This window comes from Chinchilla lanigera, unplaced genomic scaffold (genome assembly GCF_000276665.1).
Source record: "Chinchilla lanigera isolate Chin_1 unplaced genomic scaffold, ChiLan1.0 scaffold00086, whole genome shotgun sequence".
Classification (NCBI taxonomy): Eukaryota; Metazoa; Chordata; class Mammalia; order Rodentia; family Chinchillidae; genus Chinchilla; species Chinchilla lanigera.
In genome coordinates this window covers 7,885,518-7,899,380 of record NW_004955487.1, presented here as the reverse complement: position 1 = coordinate 7,899,380, position 13,863 = coordinate 7,885,518, and the positions used below count along the sequence as shown (strand labels likewise).

Genomic DNA, 13,863 nt, shown 5'->3' with positions numbered 1-13,863 from the left:
CACAGTTTGTATGAAGTCCATTTGCATGTATGGATTTATTTAAATTTACAAAACTCTTATCAGCTAGTTACCCATCTTGCTTCCTTCATCTAGTTTGCAAAGATACTGAAGGATCTCAATAATGAATCCAAAGTTTTACATGTACATCACAGTAGCTCTCGGGTTTCCAGCTGGAGTATTCTGGCGAGCTCTTACCCATCACTCTACACTTCCCTGGAGTGCCAGAGTGTGGGGCTTTTGCCAGCACAGTAGACTGCTGGGAGAGAGGGGCCAGATCATTGTAAGCCTTTATATTCCACGAAGTCTCTTTCTCATAGTTTTAGACCTAGAATGTGACCCCAAAGAGGTGGGGCTGTAGAAGGCAACTAGGTCGTCAGGATAGTGTAGTCATCAGTGGATACATTCAAAGAAGATTTTAGAGATGAATGTGGCTGAAGAGTGGGGGTCTGGACAGCAGAGCTGATCACTGGGTGTGACCTGGGAGGATGGGCCTCTCTCCCCGATTCCTCCTTTTACTCTCTGCTCCACTTCCTGGCTGCCATGACTCTTCTACCATGCTCTTCCTGCCTGAAGCCAGCCAACCACAGGCTGAAACCTCTTGTCCTTCAAGTTGTGGGTGTCAGAAATTGTGTCCTGGCAATGAGGCAAGTAACTAAGACACTTGAGCTGGGGAGCCACTGAAGGGTTTAGGCAGGATGATTTGGTGATACGTTATGAACCAGATCACAGTGCTGAGGCTGACATATAGATACTGTCATGTCAATCTTTAATTTTATATTTTAATTGGCAAACAAAAAATAATGATCCAGTAAAAGTGTGGTTTGGATATGAGGAGAAGAAGACTGAACTCAGTCTTCAAGATTATATCAACAATCTAGAAAAGAAGTCAGTGGAGAAAAAATAATTCTGGTCAAGTAAGAATGAGTAAACAGTAAATTGGGAAATGGTGGCAAAATGAAAGACTGAACATTGGTTAAGACTTTTTGCTTAACATCATACACAAGGTTGTACTGATAAACCAACTTCACTAAAGAAAGGAGAGGAAGAAACCATGATTTGTAGCCTTGTTAGTTGCTCTTGTCTAATTTCAAAATGCCATTCTCATAAAACAGACACACATACTTGTTCTTTGAAGTGATCTGGTGGGTGCTGAGCACAAGCTACCCACACACCAGCTTCTCACTACAGGCATGTGACAGATGCATGCATGGTGGGCATGTAGTACATTGTACCATGTGGCTATGAGTTTGAAATAAATTGCTGGCACATTCAGTAGGCTTATGAGCAAGATCAAGTTATTATCTTATTTACTTTTCAATTTCCTCACCTCTAATACTTTCTCCAGAGAGTTGTTTTAAAAATTAAATAAAACACAGGTATCAATGTACAGCACTTGGTACATTAATAAATTCTTAGTGACTAACTTAATATTATTCCTGCTATTTTTGTAGAGCTGTGGATACAAAGGACCTATAAGAAAACAACACCAATATCTTTGGTGGGTAGTGTCCCCAGTCAACAGGGACATGGAGCCTTAAGCTTTGTGGTCTTAAATTCTGGTTGACCACTTGCTAATTTTATCAATCTCTAATTGCCCAAAATTCCTAATCTACAAAATGCGATTAATATACTGCTTACCTTGGCAAATCATGTGAAGATGAACTAATTAAGGAATAGTTCAAGAATGATGGCTGAAACAAAATTAGGATGTCATAAATATATGATTTTTTTTTAAATCACACTCATCAGCAGGCACTGATGGTAATGTATGCCAGAAAACAGTGAGACTCAGGGGTGGCTGTCAGGACCTGAGGAGGACTCGCAGCCTTACCCGTCACTTAAGTATTCATCTGAGAGTCACCCTAGTAGTGGTGATCACAGACATGAAAAGATGTGAGACACCACCGATCCTTCACCATCAAATAAAGTTTTGCAGAGATCTGATAGTCTGAAAACAAATACAGTGACACACAGTTCACAATAAGGCCCAAAATGTGCATACTCAGAGTTAGAGAGAGGCAAGGTGGGGCCAGTTACTCTCCACAAGAAAATTCACCCAACCACAGTGCTCTTCATAGTTCAAATTCAAGTTCTTCTAATCCAAGCAATAATCCAAGCAAAACTTCAGATGCACCTGATGATTCTGCAGATGACAGGTCTGAGAACATTAGCTCTTCTGGGAACAAATATTACAACAGCTGCCAAACAGAAGTTTCAAAGTGGGAAAAACCAAAAGAGTGGCTTGAAAGAGAACAGAGAAGAAGCAAATAAAGCGGCAGCCAATAGCTTCCCAAAATGTAGGGATTGCAGAAAAGAAATGAGGCAAGCAACAGCCAATACCACATTTGCCAGCAGGGTGGAAGACGAACATTCCAGTGATGCCAGTCCTTTGCTCTCACAGAACATTTTGTCTCAAACAAGCAGACACCAAGACAGAGACTACAGACTGCCGAGAGCAGAGACTCAAATGAGGGGTTCATCCAACTACTACCCCAAGCACTGTTCTTTCTAATCCATTTATGCTACACTCTGATGACCAGCCACAGAAATCATTTGATGCTAAGGGAGCATCTACTTTATCAGAACTGCCTGCATCCACATCTTCTGTCCCTGCACCAGAAACAAAAAGAAAAGAATCTTCAGCAGGAGACAAATCCGTATCACATTCTGGCACACCTTCTTCTACGTCTTCTGCCTCTGTGGTGAATCCCACATCTGCACCCCCAACATCTGCTTCTGTAGTCCCCATTTCTCCTGTTCCACTGTTATCAATACCTCCCTTACTTCAGGACTCAAATCCTCTTAATTGCTTCCTGCTTTGCAAACAACAGTGCAGCTCAATTGTTCTAACATGGACATATCCAAAATAAAGGAAGTTCTTATGGCAGCTGTGAAACAAGCTTCACTGCAGTCTATAATCCATAAGTTTCTAACTGCTGGACCATCTGCTTTCAACATAACATCTCTGAATTTTCAAGCTGCTCAGCTCTGTACAAGCCCAGCCATTTAGTAAGTCTCCCACATCTTTAACATCTGATGCTTCATTCCCAAGATCCTACGTGTCTCCAAGAACAAGCATACCTCAAACTAACACATTCCCTATCAAACCTTTGATTAGTACTCCTCCTGTTTCATCACAGTCAAAGTCTAGTACTCTAGTAGTTAATTAAAGACTGGTGTCACAGTCAGCCACAGAGCATCCTGTAACTGCTGACAAGCAAAAAGATCATGAACCTATCTCTCCCTGAAGTCTTCAGCTCTCAAATAGCCATAAAAGTCCATCACGTGGTCTATATGACACTTCAAGTGCTAATGCATCAAATACAACAGTTGTACCACAGAATTCATCTGCCTGTCCTGCGTGCACCTTAACACCTATGCTAGCAGCACACTTCAATGAAAGTCTCATAAAATATATTCAGGGTTGGCCTGCAGACCACTCAGAGAAGCAGGCATGGAGAACTTGTGAAGAAGCCCATAGCATTGGTAGTGCTCACATGTCAGAAATATGTACTGAATTAAAAAATTTAAGGTCTTTAGTCCAAATATAAGAAATCCACACAATATTGCAAGAGGAAAGGAAACAATTTTGAGATAACAAATTAAGGAACTCAAAAAGCTAAAAAATGAGAATTCCTTTATAGTGTGAAGATGTGAATAATTTCACGTGGTTTTGAGTACAGGAAGTATAGATCTATTGCCCAATCTTAACATTTTTGAGCTGTTAAGCTGGGCAGTAAAAATGGGAAGGGGTAGGATCTGTGAGAGTCCATTCGGGGGAAAGATACAAGATTGATTTGTGAAACCCTTGAAATGTAGATTTCTTGTAGATGTATTCTTCACATTGTAAATATGCTTTGTAGAGTGAAGCCATGGGAAGCCATGTGTAACAGAGCTTAGATATGCAAAACTAGTCAATGCTGTGGTGACTGAGTACTTAGCCTTTTACATGTAAACCTGTCTGCAAAATTAACTTTTTTTAAAAAAATGGGGGGGGGGTAATTTTTCATTCAGAAAGCCTGCATTTTCAAAAACTCAGTGCAAGCACCAGGTGATCTGTGTCTAAGGATGCGATTTTGAACCATATGGGCAGTGTACAAAATATCATGAAACAACTGTCTGCACATTCACATCTGATCGAGAACAGTGCTTCTCCATTTGCTTTAGAGAAATGTTTTTCATTTTTCATGTGTTCCATTTCCCTTTTAAATCCTTGATTGGATTTTACCCATTTTCAGATTCCTCTTTTCTTCCTTTCTTAAGGCACTGTTGCTATGGCACTTTTCTGCAACTTTTCCACTCCTGTGTACAGTAGCTTAAAATTGCAGTGATTGAGCATAATCCACTTGTTTGTATAAATTATTGAAAATCCATTTGCACCCTGTAACAATGGACTTAAAATATTGCTGAGCATGTGTACCGAAAGTATACCAATTTCTTGATTATAAGGAAATGGCCCAAGGAACCTGGTTGTGGGCGGGGTTGGAGTGGGGGAGGAAACAGAGCTAGTATTTGTTGTAATAAACATGTTTAAAATACCATAACTTTTATTTTGTTGAATGAAGAGTGGAACATGTGGAAGACAGAAATAAAATGATACCTTTCCATCCTCTTAGAAGAATCTAAAATTGGAAATGTGAACAAAGAGCACATGTAACAGAAGTGAAATATCTGAATCAAAATACAGTATAAGAAGCAATTCATAAAGAGAGATCAAGGACATAGAAAGATCCAAGGGGTATAGAGAAAAAAATTGAAATCATGAATAAAATCTTGGGGTGAGGCCATAGTCAAACTGTCTGTCTCTTTCAATGGCTGAAAAATAGATAGGTGCAGGATCAGCCACATAACTCAGAATCCAGGAAAGAAAGCATCTCTCTGGCAAGTGGAAGGTCCTGGATTCAATTCCTGGTACCCAAAACAAGACAAAACAAGAAAATGCAGGGCCCTTATTGAGGAAACAAGAAAATAATTTTGCTTTTCTCCTATTTTAGTCTCCTTCATGGAGGCAGCACAGCGTTTTTCATTTGCTTTGACCATTGCACTCTGTCGGGCAGATAGCACTCGTGGAGGGAATGCAGATGGTCCCAGTGCACAGTGCACGCATTGCCCTTGGCCTCCCTGCCTCCAATGCAAGCCCAGGCTGGTGTTGGAGGGTTGTGCCAGGATCACAGGAAGGTGGGGAATGTGGGTCTTGTGTGAACATAGACTCCAATATCCTGGCACATATTCCATTGTCCCGTTAGATGTCATGCACAGAAGACAAATTACAAAGTGCCAAACACTGTAGGAAGGTGGTGACACAGCCCTAGTGCTACACAGGGACCCTCGCTCTGAGCGGGATGCCCTGGGTTCTCCACAGCACTGAAGCCCAAGGAGCCAAGCCACTGTGGGAATATGTGGGCCGGGGTAAAATGGGGAGAGCTACTCCTACAGATTAAATCCAGTATGTGTGAGTGTACGTGTGTTTGTGGAAGGGAGCAGTATTAACCACGTCACATCTTGTGAGAGGGGCTTTCTGAGGAAGACTCCAAGTTTTCACATGTTATTTTTTCTTGGGAGAAACAGCATTAGGTCTGACGCATATGTGAAAATGCTCAAGCAGAGTGTGGAAGGCAGAAGGGGCTTGCAGGGATGGGCAGGAGCGCAGGTGTGGAAGATTCATGTGTGTCACAGGCACCTCAAGTGGACCGCAAGGAAGAAGAAACTGAGGTGGCATTTTCCTGTTTCAGAAAGACCGACATCCAACACTCAGAATCTGGGAGCGGGAGCTGGTGCTGTCGGGCATGGAAAGCATTTCAAGGAGACATATGAACAGCAGGTAAGTGGGAAATGTCACAAAGTGTGGACTGTGCAGCTCATCTCTGAGTAAGTGTTGTGATGGTGTGATCACCACGGTATTATGTAACATGTCAGGAAAAATCTGTGGTGTCTGTCTGCCTTTCTATCCTAGGTCAAGACAAGATGACCCCTTCTTTTAGTAAGAAGGAAGAAAAAAGAAAGACACTTGTTTGGGTTGTGTTCTTTGTGTGATAAAATCACATGTTATGAAGCTCTGTGATTATATCATATTGCTGAGTTTTGTTCTGTAGTTTAGTGAAATGGAATGAATGTTATTAACGCAGGGATGGGCATTTGAATATTACAGAAAAGCTCATGCACAGGAAACAGTCAACTTCCAATGTCAACCAGAACCATCAGCTCTACATGAGAGATGTAGTGATGTGTGTGCTCAACACATCTACTCTGGACTCATTTTCTGGAATCAAACCCTGCCTCTTCAATTTTGTCCAAAAAGTAAGAAAAAGCTAAGCAATTTCTTCAAAGTATTTTAACTGCAATCCCTTATGGCACAGTTTCCTTTCAAAAACTTACTGTAATAAAAGTTCTAGTGATTAACACATGAAAAAGAATCAACAATGATATTAATTACAATTGAGACCTTTTATAATTCTCAGACTCCTACCTACTCTATTTGCGATGGACTTCAAAATGGTCTTGGTAGGGATGTGTCAGTATTATAATGATTCTAATTCAATTAAGAAGTTCAGTGTATACAGTCTTCTCTCCTTTCTTGTTTTTTTGTTTAATCTGGAAGATGAAATTCCCCAGAGAGAGACAGACAATACTTCAACCATATCTCCCATTTCTGTACTGTGTCTAACCCAGACTGGGAAGAGGACATGGAGTGCCAGGAGAAGCTTTTACTCTGAATCAAGTTCAGAATTCTGATGAATAATTTTGATTACATAATAGAGAGGAGGGAGAGGGCGAAGCAGCGGGACAGGGAGCCAGGGGGTGAAAGGGTCCGTTTTAGTGACTTAACAACTCAACTACAGGAAAATTTATTCTTTCAATATTCATGGTTCTGAGGGCTTTGAAAATTATACACATGTGTATAAAAAAAACCCACCAAATCAAGATGAAACCATTTTTATCTCATGAAACTGTACATGTCCCTTTGTAGTGAACTCCCTCTCTCCAATTTCTAATCCTGACAGTACTGATAATTTCTGCCCTCTTATTCTTTACAGCAAGTATAAGGGGACAGTGTTCATCTGCTCAGCATGCTGTAAAAAAATGACTTAAGCTGGGAAGTTTATACAAGACAGAAACTTACTGATCACAGTGCAGGGAGTTGTGAAGTCCTCTATGACAGGACCAGGAGACTCAGGGTCAGGTGTCTTCCCCACTTGTGACTCACAGACGTGAACCTTTGCTGTGCGTTCACCTGGTGTTCAGTGGCTGGCTAGTTCTCTTGGGTCTCTTTTAGAAATGCGTTAATTCTGTTGAAGCAATCAGAGTTCTCAAGGCTCAACTTTCTGCCAAAGGCTGTACCATCTGAATCTCTCACATTGTGGAGTATTCTCAAAATGAAAACCCCACAAACATTCAGACCATAGCATAGATCTATATGCTGAATGGTCTTATTGTACAATCTGACTTGTCTCACTTTATGTAACTCTTTGAGATACATTTCTGAGGTTGTGTATACCATTCATTTGTACCTTAATATTATTGAATGATATTCCACTGTATAGATTATTACCAAATAATTTTGTGACACTGTGATCACAGTACTCTCTCTTATCTAACATTTTGAAAAATATTCATGGTGTCCACCTATCTTTCTATCCTAGGTCAAGACAAGATGAGCCCTCTTAGAAGTAGGAGAAGAAAAGGACACTGTTTCCTTTGTTCTATGGTTTGAGTTGTTGTATGATATCTTATGATCATATAACATGAGGTTCTGTGATTATACTGCTTTTCAGAGCTTTCTCTTATAATTTATTGCTTCCCACATCCTCTCAGAGGCAAACTGGCAACCACGCTGAAGGAGAAAAAGGCTAAAATTGAAGGTAAGGATGTCTAGTGAACCACACAGTTAAAAAATTATGACAATATCAACAATAATAGTAGTCTATATTTATTAAGAGTCTACTACATAATATATATTCTGAAAGGCATTGTCCCAATTTTATAAATTTTGATCCTTATATATGTTATTCCTAAACTTCTGCAAAATACTCTAATTTTATAGAGAGAAAAATAGAGAGATAAGTTATGTTCATAAATTTTAAATGGTTTGGATTTAAAATGCAGTCTGAGCTAGATGTGGTCACACATGTCCATAATCCCAGAAGTCTGAAGTCCAGAGGCAGGATGATAACAACCAGGATTGCAGATTGGTTCTAAAGTCCTTTTCAATGCTATTTGATTTTTATTCATTTTTGAAAAATTTATTAGTATGTGTTTGCAGTACGTAATAATGACATTCATCATGAGAAGCTGGTACATGTATATAGCAAATCTTAATTCTTTTTATTTCCTCTCCCTTCTACCAACTTTCCTCTATCTCTTGGTCCATTTTACATCTGCAAAAGATTTCTTATGGGAAGAGTGGGACTGAATTTTAATGCCACAGATTTTCCACAGGCTCCCTTTGTTTTATATTGTAGGTAGTAAGGCATAGTTTGTGCCACAGAAGAAAGCAAAGAAAGAAGCACACCATGGAAAAATGTATGTGTGCATCTATATTCATCTACATTCATAAATATATAACACATGTGTGATTATATGACTATAACATACAAAAATATATGCATGCAAGCCCATGGCAAAGCACACAGTCACAGTATCATATGAATTATTTAATCTACATATTTAATTTTGTCTCAGATGCTCTTTCAACAAGTTAAGCATAAATACTTAGTGTATTCATACTTAGATATATGGAAAGATTTGAAAATTTCTCAGTAATCTTTTGCAGTAACTTAGAAAACATCTAAATGTATCTGCCCCACAGTTTCCCAGTCATTGCCTGTTTTACTTTAAATTCTAACAATAAGAAATAAGCTTTAAAGTTGTTCTAAGTAGACAATCAGTGCTCAAATCTTATAATCTGAATATTAATTGGCAAGATACCTTTATCTTTGTATGGAGTGAGATGCTAAACTTCCAGCTATTTTTTTGTGGGGGCGCATATCTCTAACTTGTTCTCACCGCTATTAGTATGAGAAGGTTATTTTTCTTTCTGGAGGAATATCACACCATTTTAGAATTGTTACCGCTGGTTTGCAGTCTGTAATGACTGATCAATATGTATATATATTCCAACTCAGTATCTCTTTCCAAACAGTTCTGTACCTTATAAAACACAGAGATGGAAGGAAGCATATTACTTTATTAAACACATTCTTTGTGAATCTCTTTGCCATTGTGCTTGGGGGATAATTCATGAAGTATAAACAACATGCCCTTTGGAATTTATATTGCCCTGACTGTTAGTTTAGGTGGCACCAGTCGTCATGTGCACATAAATAGAAGGACTGGCTGACAGCAAGGCTCCTTCTCGTTCTTTGTAAGTCATTAGAATACTTTAAATTATGCAGTAAACTATCTTATTTATTCCCCCTGTGCCAGGTACTCCCAGTAAATGACAGTCTCTCATTCTCCAAGTTTTATACTTTCAGCCTCCCTGTTTGTCATGTTACAAGTTTTCTAAATCAGAAATCTGTAAAAAAAAAAAAAAACTGCATCTTCTTTTTAGTAGAATTGAGTCATTTATTATTTAAAATTCTGGCAAGATTTTGAAAAAGATTCTCCCAGGGAAATAGCACCAGAGATTTAAAGAGGCAGAAAAGTTGCATTTGAATACGTTTTGTCTTTGAAGAGAACAAGCATTTGCTCCTCCGGCTCAGTCTCATGAGGCTAAGATGTGATTTGTGGGGAACAATATATCCTAACCAAAGCGCTGGAGTCCTGTATCAGTACTTACTGAGGCTCATGCCTGAGGACCGTCTGGACACATTGGAAGAGAGTTGATTTGCCTGTGGAATAAGCAATAATCCTTCTCCTGTGAACTTCAAAATATTGAGGCTTTTATTTTGAAAATATTGAGAATAAATTGTAATTTTAAAATAACTCTATAAGAATATGCTAACACTCATGAGGGGGAGAATGCTATTCCTATTCTTTTACTACTTTCAAGAAATATTTAAGCATGAAGAATAGACATAATACTCCTGCCTACTGGCTCAGAATAATTTTTTAACTTTGACAAAAGGGACAATGGTGAGAAAGGTGATAGCTGTTTGTGATCTGCACTGATGTCTTCTTATGTACATAAGAAATCTCTTTTCCACTCCAAAGTCCCGCACTCCTCCTCTGCCCACGCTAAGGTCACATGATGCATCCTCAAAGGAAGTATATTGGACCCATATTTTTTAAAAAATGCGAACATCTCTTCTCATTTCCTGGTGTTCAGTAATGGGTGTCCTGAGTAATCACTTTACAAACTGTCACAAGAAGAAATGGATTAGTAACTAATATTCATAGTGGCTGCAGTTTTTCTTGGTGGATTTTTCAGATTCTCTTATTCAACTTGGCAATTTGAAAGCAAGTATAATCATTACCTCAGTGTAGAGTCAATAACCCTGAGATACAAGTTAATGAAGGATCTTACTCAAAGGTGAGCAAATGGGAAGCTGTACAGGAAGGATTAAAATTTTAACTCTTTTTAAATTAATAATTTGGCATTTTCCCCTTTATTCTGTTTTTTTCAAACTGTTCTTTGGCTTACCTTTACTGGAAATTCCCATTATTGAGGAATTTTACAACTTGCAGATAATCATTTATTTTTTTTACATTTATATAAATATTGTTTCTAATTATCTTAACAAGCAAGTAAGACAGATGATCTGTATTATTTTTTTAAATGTATTCAGAATAATAATATATATTTGAGGTTTACATGACAATGCTTTGACATAATGTCTACATTATCATAAAAATACCACAATAAGCTAATTAACTATCACATTGCACACCTTTATTGCAAATACTTAAGATTTACCTTTACAGTGTATTTCACACCGACAATACAGACAGAACAATGGTTGCTATCATGAATATTGGTGTCCAAAATGCACTCATCCTGAATCTGAAAGTTTGCATCCTTTGGCTAAGAGCTACCTCTTTTCCCCACACTATGATCTCTGGTAAATACTCTGTACCTATTCTCTCTCTATGAGCTTTAAATTTGTTTTTTAATTCTTTATTTTTTACTGGCACATATTCATAGTAAATAGTGATCATGCTCTTCCTTCTTGGGGAGCTGGTGCCTGTGCATAACACATCCTGTCCCCTTCTTGCTCCACACTCCCTCAGTCTCTTGGTCCTCTTCTTATTTCCAAAAGATCTATTTCCTTATTTCCTGTTATCTATCTTTTCAAGACTAAAAAATACCCTAAAAATTACGGAGAAATATTCCATATATATTTTTTTTCTTTATTCATTAACCTATTGATCAGAATAAAAGTTGTTTACATTTAAATATCCTGTAACATTGCCACTATAAACATGGGAGTACAAATATTTTTCATTTCCTGAAGATATCTACCCAGAAATATCATTGCCAGATTGGAAGTAGATACATACTAATTAGGAACGTATCACCAACCTACATTAATTAATGAAAAGTAAATCAAGTGTGATTCATCCTGGATACCAGAATGGTTCAGCATAAGCAAATAAATGTGCGACATGACATATTGGAGAATGAAGGATAAAAATCCGGTGGTCTTCTCTAGAAGTACAGAAAAGGCATTTGGCAAACTTCATTTAATCATAAAAACAAAATAATAAACATCTATGATACGAGCTTAATGATCACAACGGTCACATATGACAAACCCACTTTGAATGTCATGCCACTGTGAGTCCTGAGTCTTCCCTCTGTGCTCATGAGTAAGGCAGGTATTTCTCTTTCACTCCTTCTACTCAAGATTGTACTAGAAGTTCTAAACTGCCAAATACGCAATACACAAAACATCAAAATCTGAAGAAAAAGTTGTCTTTTTTCAGATTACACAATCTTATATACAAACAATTCTAAAAAAGTCCATCAAAACTGATAAAACTAAGTAACACATTCAGTAAATTTGCAGTCTCTAAACTCACTGTACAAATTCAGTACCTTTTCTATATCCTAATAATATATTACCTGAAAAAGAAATTAAGAAAACAATCATATATATTGCCTTCAAAAAATTAAAATACTTATGGACAATTTTACCAGTCAGGTGAAAAATTTACATAATGCAAATTCAAACTATTGATAAGAGTAATTTGGGATGACACAAATAAAAGATATTCATTTTACAAAGGTTAGAAAAGTCAGTAATGTCAAAATGCTTCTATTACTTAAAATGATCAAAAGATTCAATGCAATGACTATGAAAGTTCCAATGGTATTTTCCACAGATATAAAAAAAAAACCTCAAATCTTTATGAAATGCAAAAAATTCTACATAGTCAGCAAAGCTAGAGGCAGGATATTTCAAATTATACCACAAAGCTATAAAAATTTAAACAAGATGGTATTGGCTTGACAACAGGAATGTAGAGCAATGACACACAATGTAAAGCTCACATATACATTGAAAGTTATATGGCTAAATTTCGTGAGGAATTTTTTAATACATATTTTCAGTGCTTAATGATTACTTTCATTGTGGGTATTTTGTAAATGTATATGACATGTTTTAATTCTTTTTATGTTCCCTTCCCCTTTGGCTCTTAACCCAGTCCTCCATCTCTCTGTCTTTTTCCCATTTGCAGTAAGTCTATCTTCCAGTTTCCTTTTATCTGTTTTTTTCTTTTGCTCTTTATTTACACTTTGGCTTCCTAATATGACAGAAATTATAATATTTACTCTTGTGTGTCTGATTTATTTCACTTAATATTATGTTTTCAAGGCACATCCATTTTCCTACAAATGCCTCTGATTTACTTTTCATTAAAACACAGAAGTTTTCCACTGCGTGTCAGCACTACATTTTCTTTATACACTCACCTGCTGACGGATGCATAAACTACTTCAAAGATTTAGCTCTCATGAATTGTGCAACTCAAAACATGGGCATGCATGGATCACATGCATCATATTCCATGATGTCTTCAACTCTTGGGGGAGTAGCTGAGGAACAGCTGAGTTGAATGGAATTTCTAGTTTTAGCTTTTGAGTAATTTCCTTGCTGATTTCCATAGTAGCTGTGCTATGTTACATTCGCACCAACAGTGTAGGAGGGTACCTTTTCCACTGCTCCTGCTCCAGGATTTGTTATTTTTTCATTTCTTGATAATCACTTTTTCTGTAGTATAATGGAACTTTAATATTGTTTTAATTTATATTTCTATAGTGGCCAGAGATCTTGAAAATTTTTTTTATGTATTTATGTGTCATTTGTATTTCTTCTGAGATATGCCTGTTTATTTTAGATGCCCATTTTTTATCTGGGTCTTTCATTCTGGGGAGTCTAATTTTTTGAGTTTTTTTATATAGTCTCGATATTAGTCCTTTGTTCAAGGAGCAGCTAGTAAAAATAATGTTTTCATTTTTCTTGCATTCTGAAGTTTTTCTCTTCACTCTGCTGGTTGTTTCCTTTGCTGTGAACAAATTTTTAACTTGATAGAATCATGCTTGTTCAATCTTGATACTATTTCTTGTGTAATGAGGCTTTGTTCAGAAAGCCCTTGCCCACATCTGGCATCAAGAGTTTTACTTATTTTATCTTCCAGTAGTTAAGTGTTTCTATTTTAATGGATTTTTGATCTATTTTGATTTTAATTTAGTACATGGTGAGCAGTACAATACTAGTTTCAACCTTCTGCATGTGTATAGCCAATTTTCCCAGCACCATTTGCTACTCAAGCTCTCTCTCCTCCTGCATTTAGTTTTGGCAGAATGTGTCTGAGGTTGTTTCTATGTTTTCTCTTCCGTTCTATTGATCCACATCTCTGTTTTGGTGCCAGTACCATGCTGTTTTTATCGCTGTGACTGTGTAATGTAATTTGAAGTCC

At 37.4% G+C, this 13,863-nt stretch overlaps 1 pseudogene; it reads left to right on the top strand.

Annotated features, from left to right (window-relative positions):
• The first annotated feature begins 1,758 nt into the window (after positions 1-1,758).
• Positions 1,759-3,649, top strand: LOC102009285 (annotated as a pseudogene).
• The last annotated feature ends 10,214 nt before the right edge of the window (positions 3,650-13,863 follow it).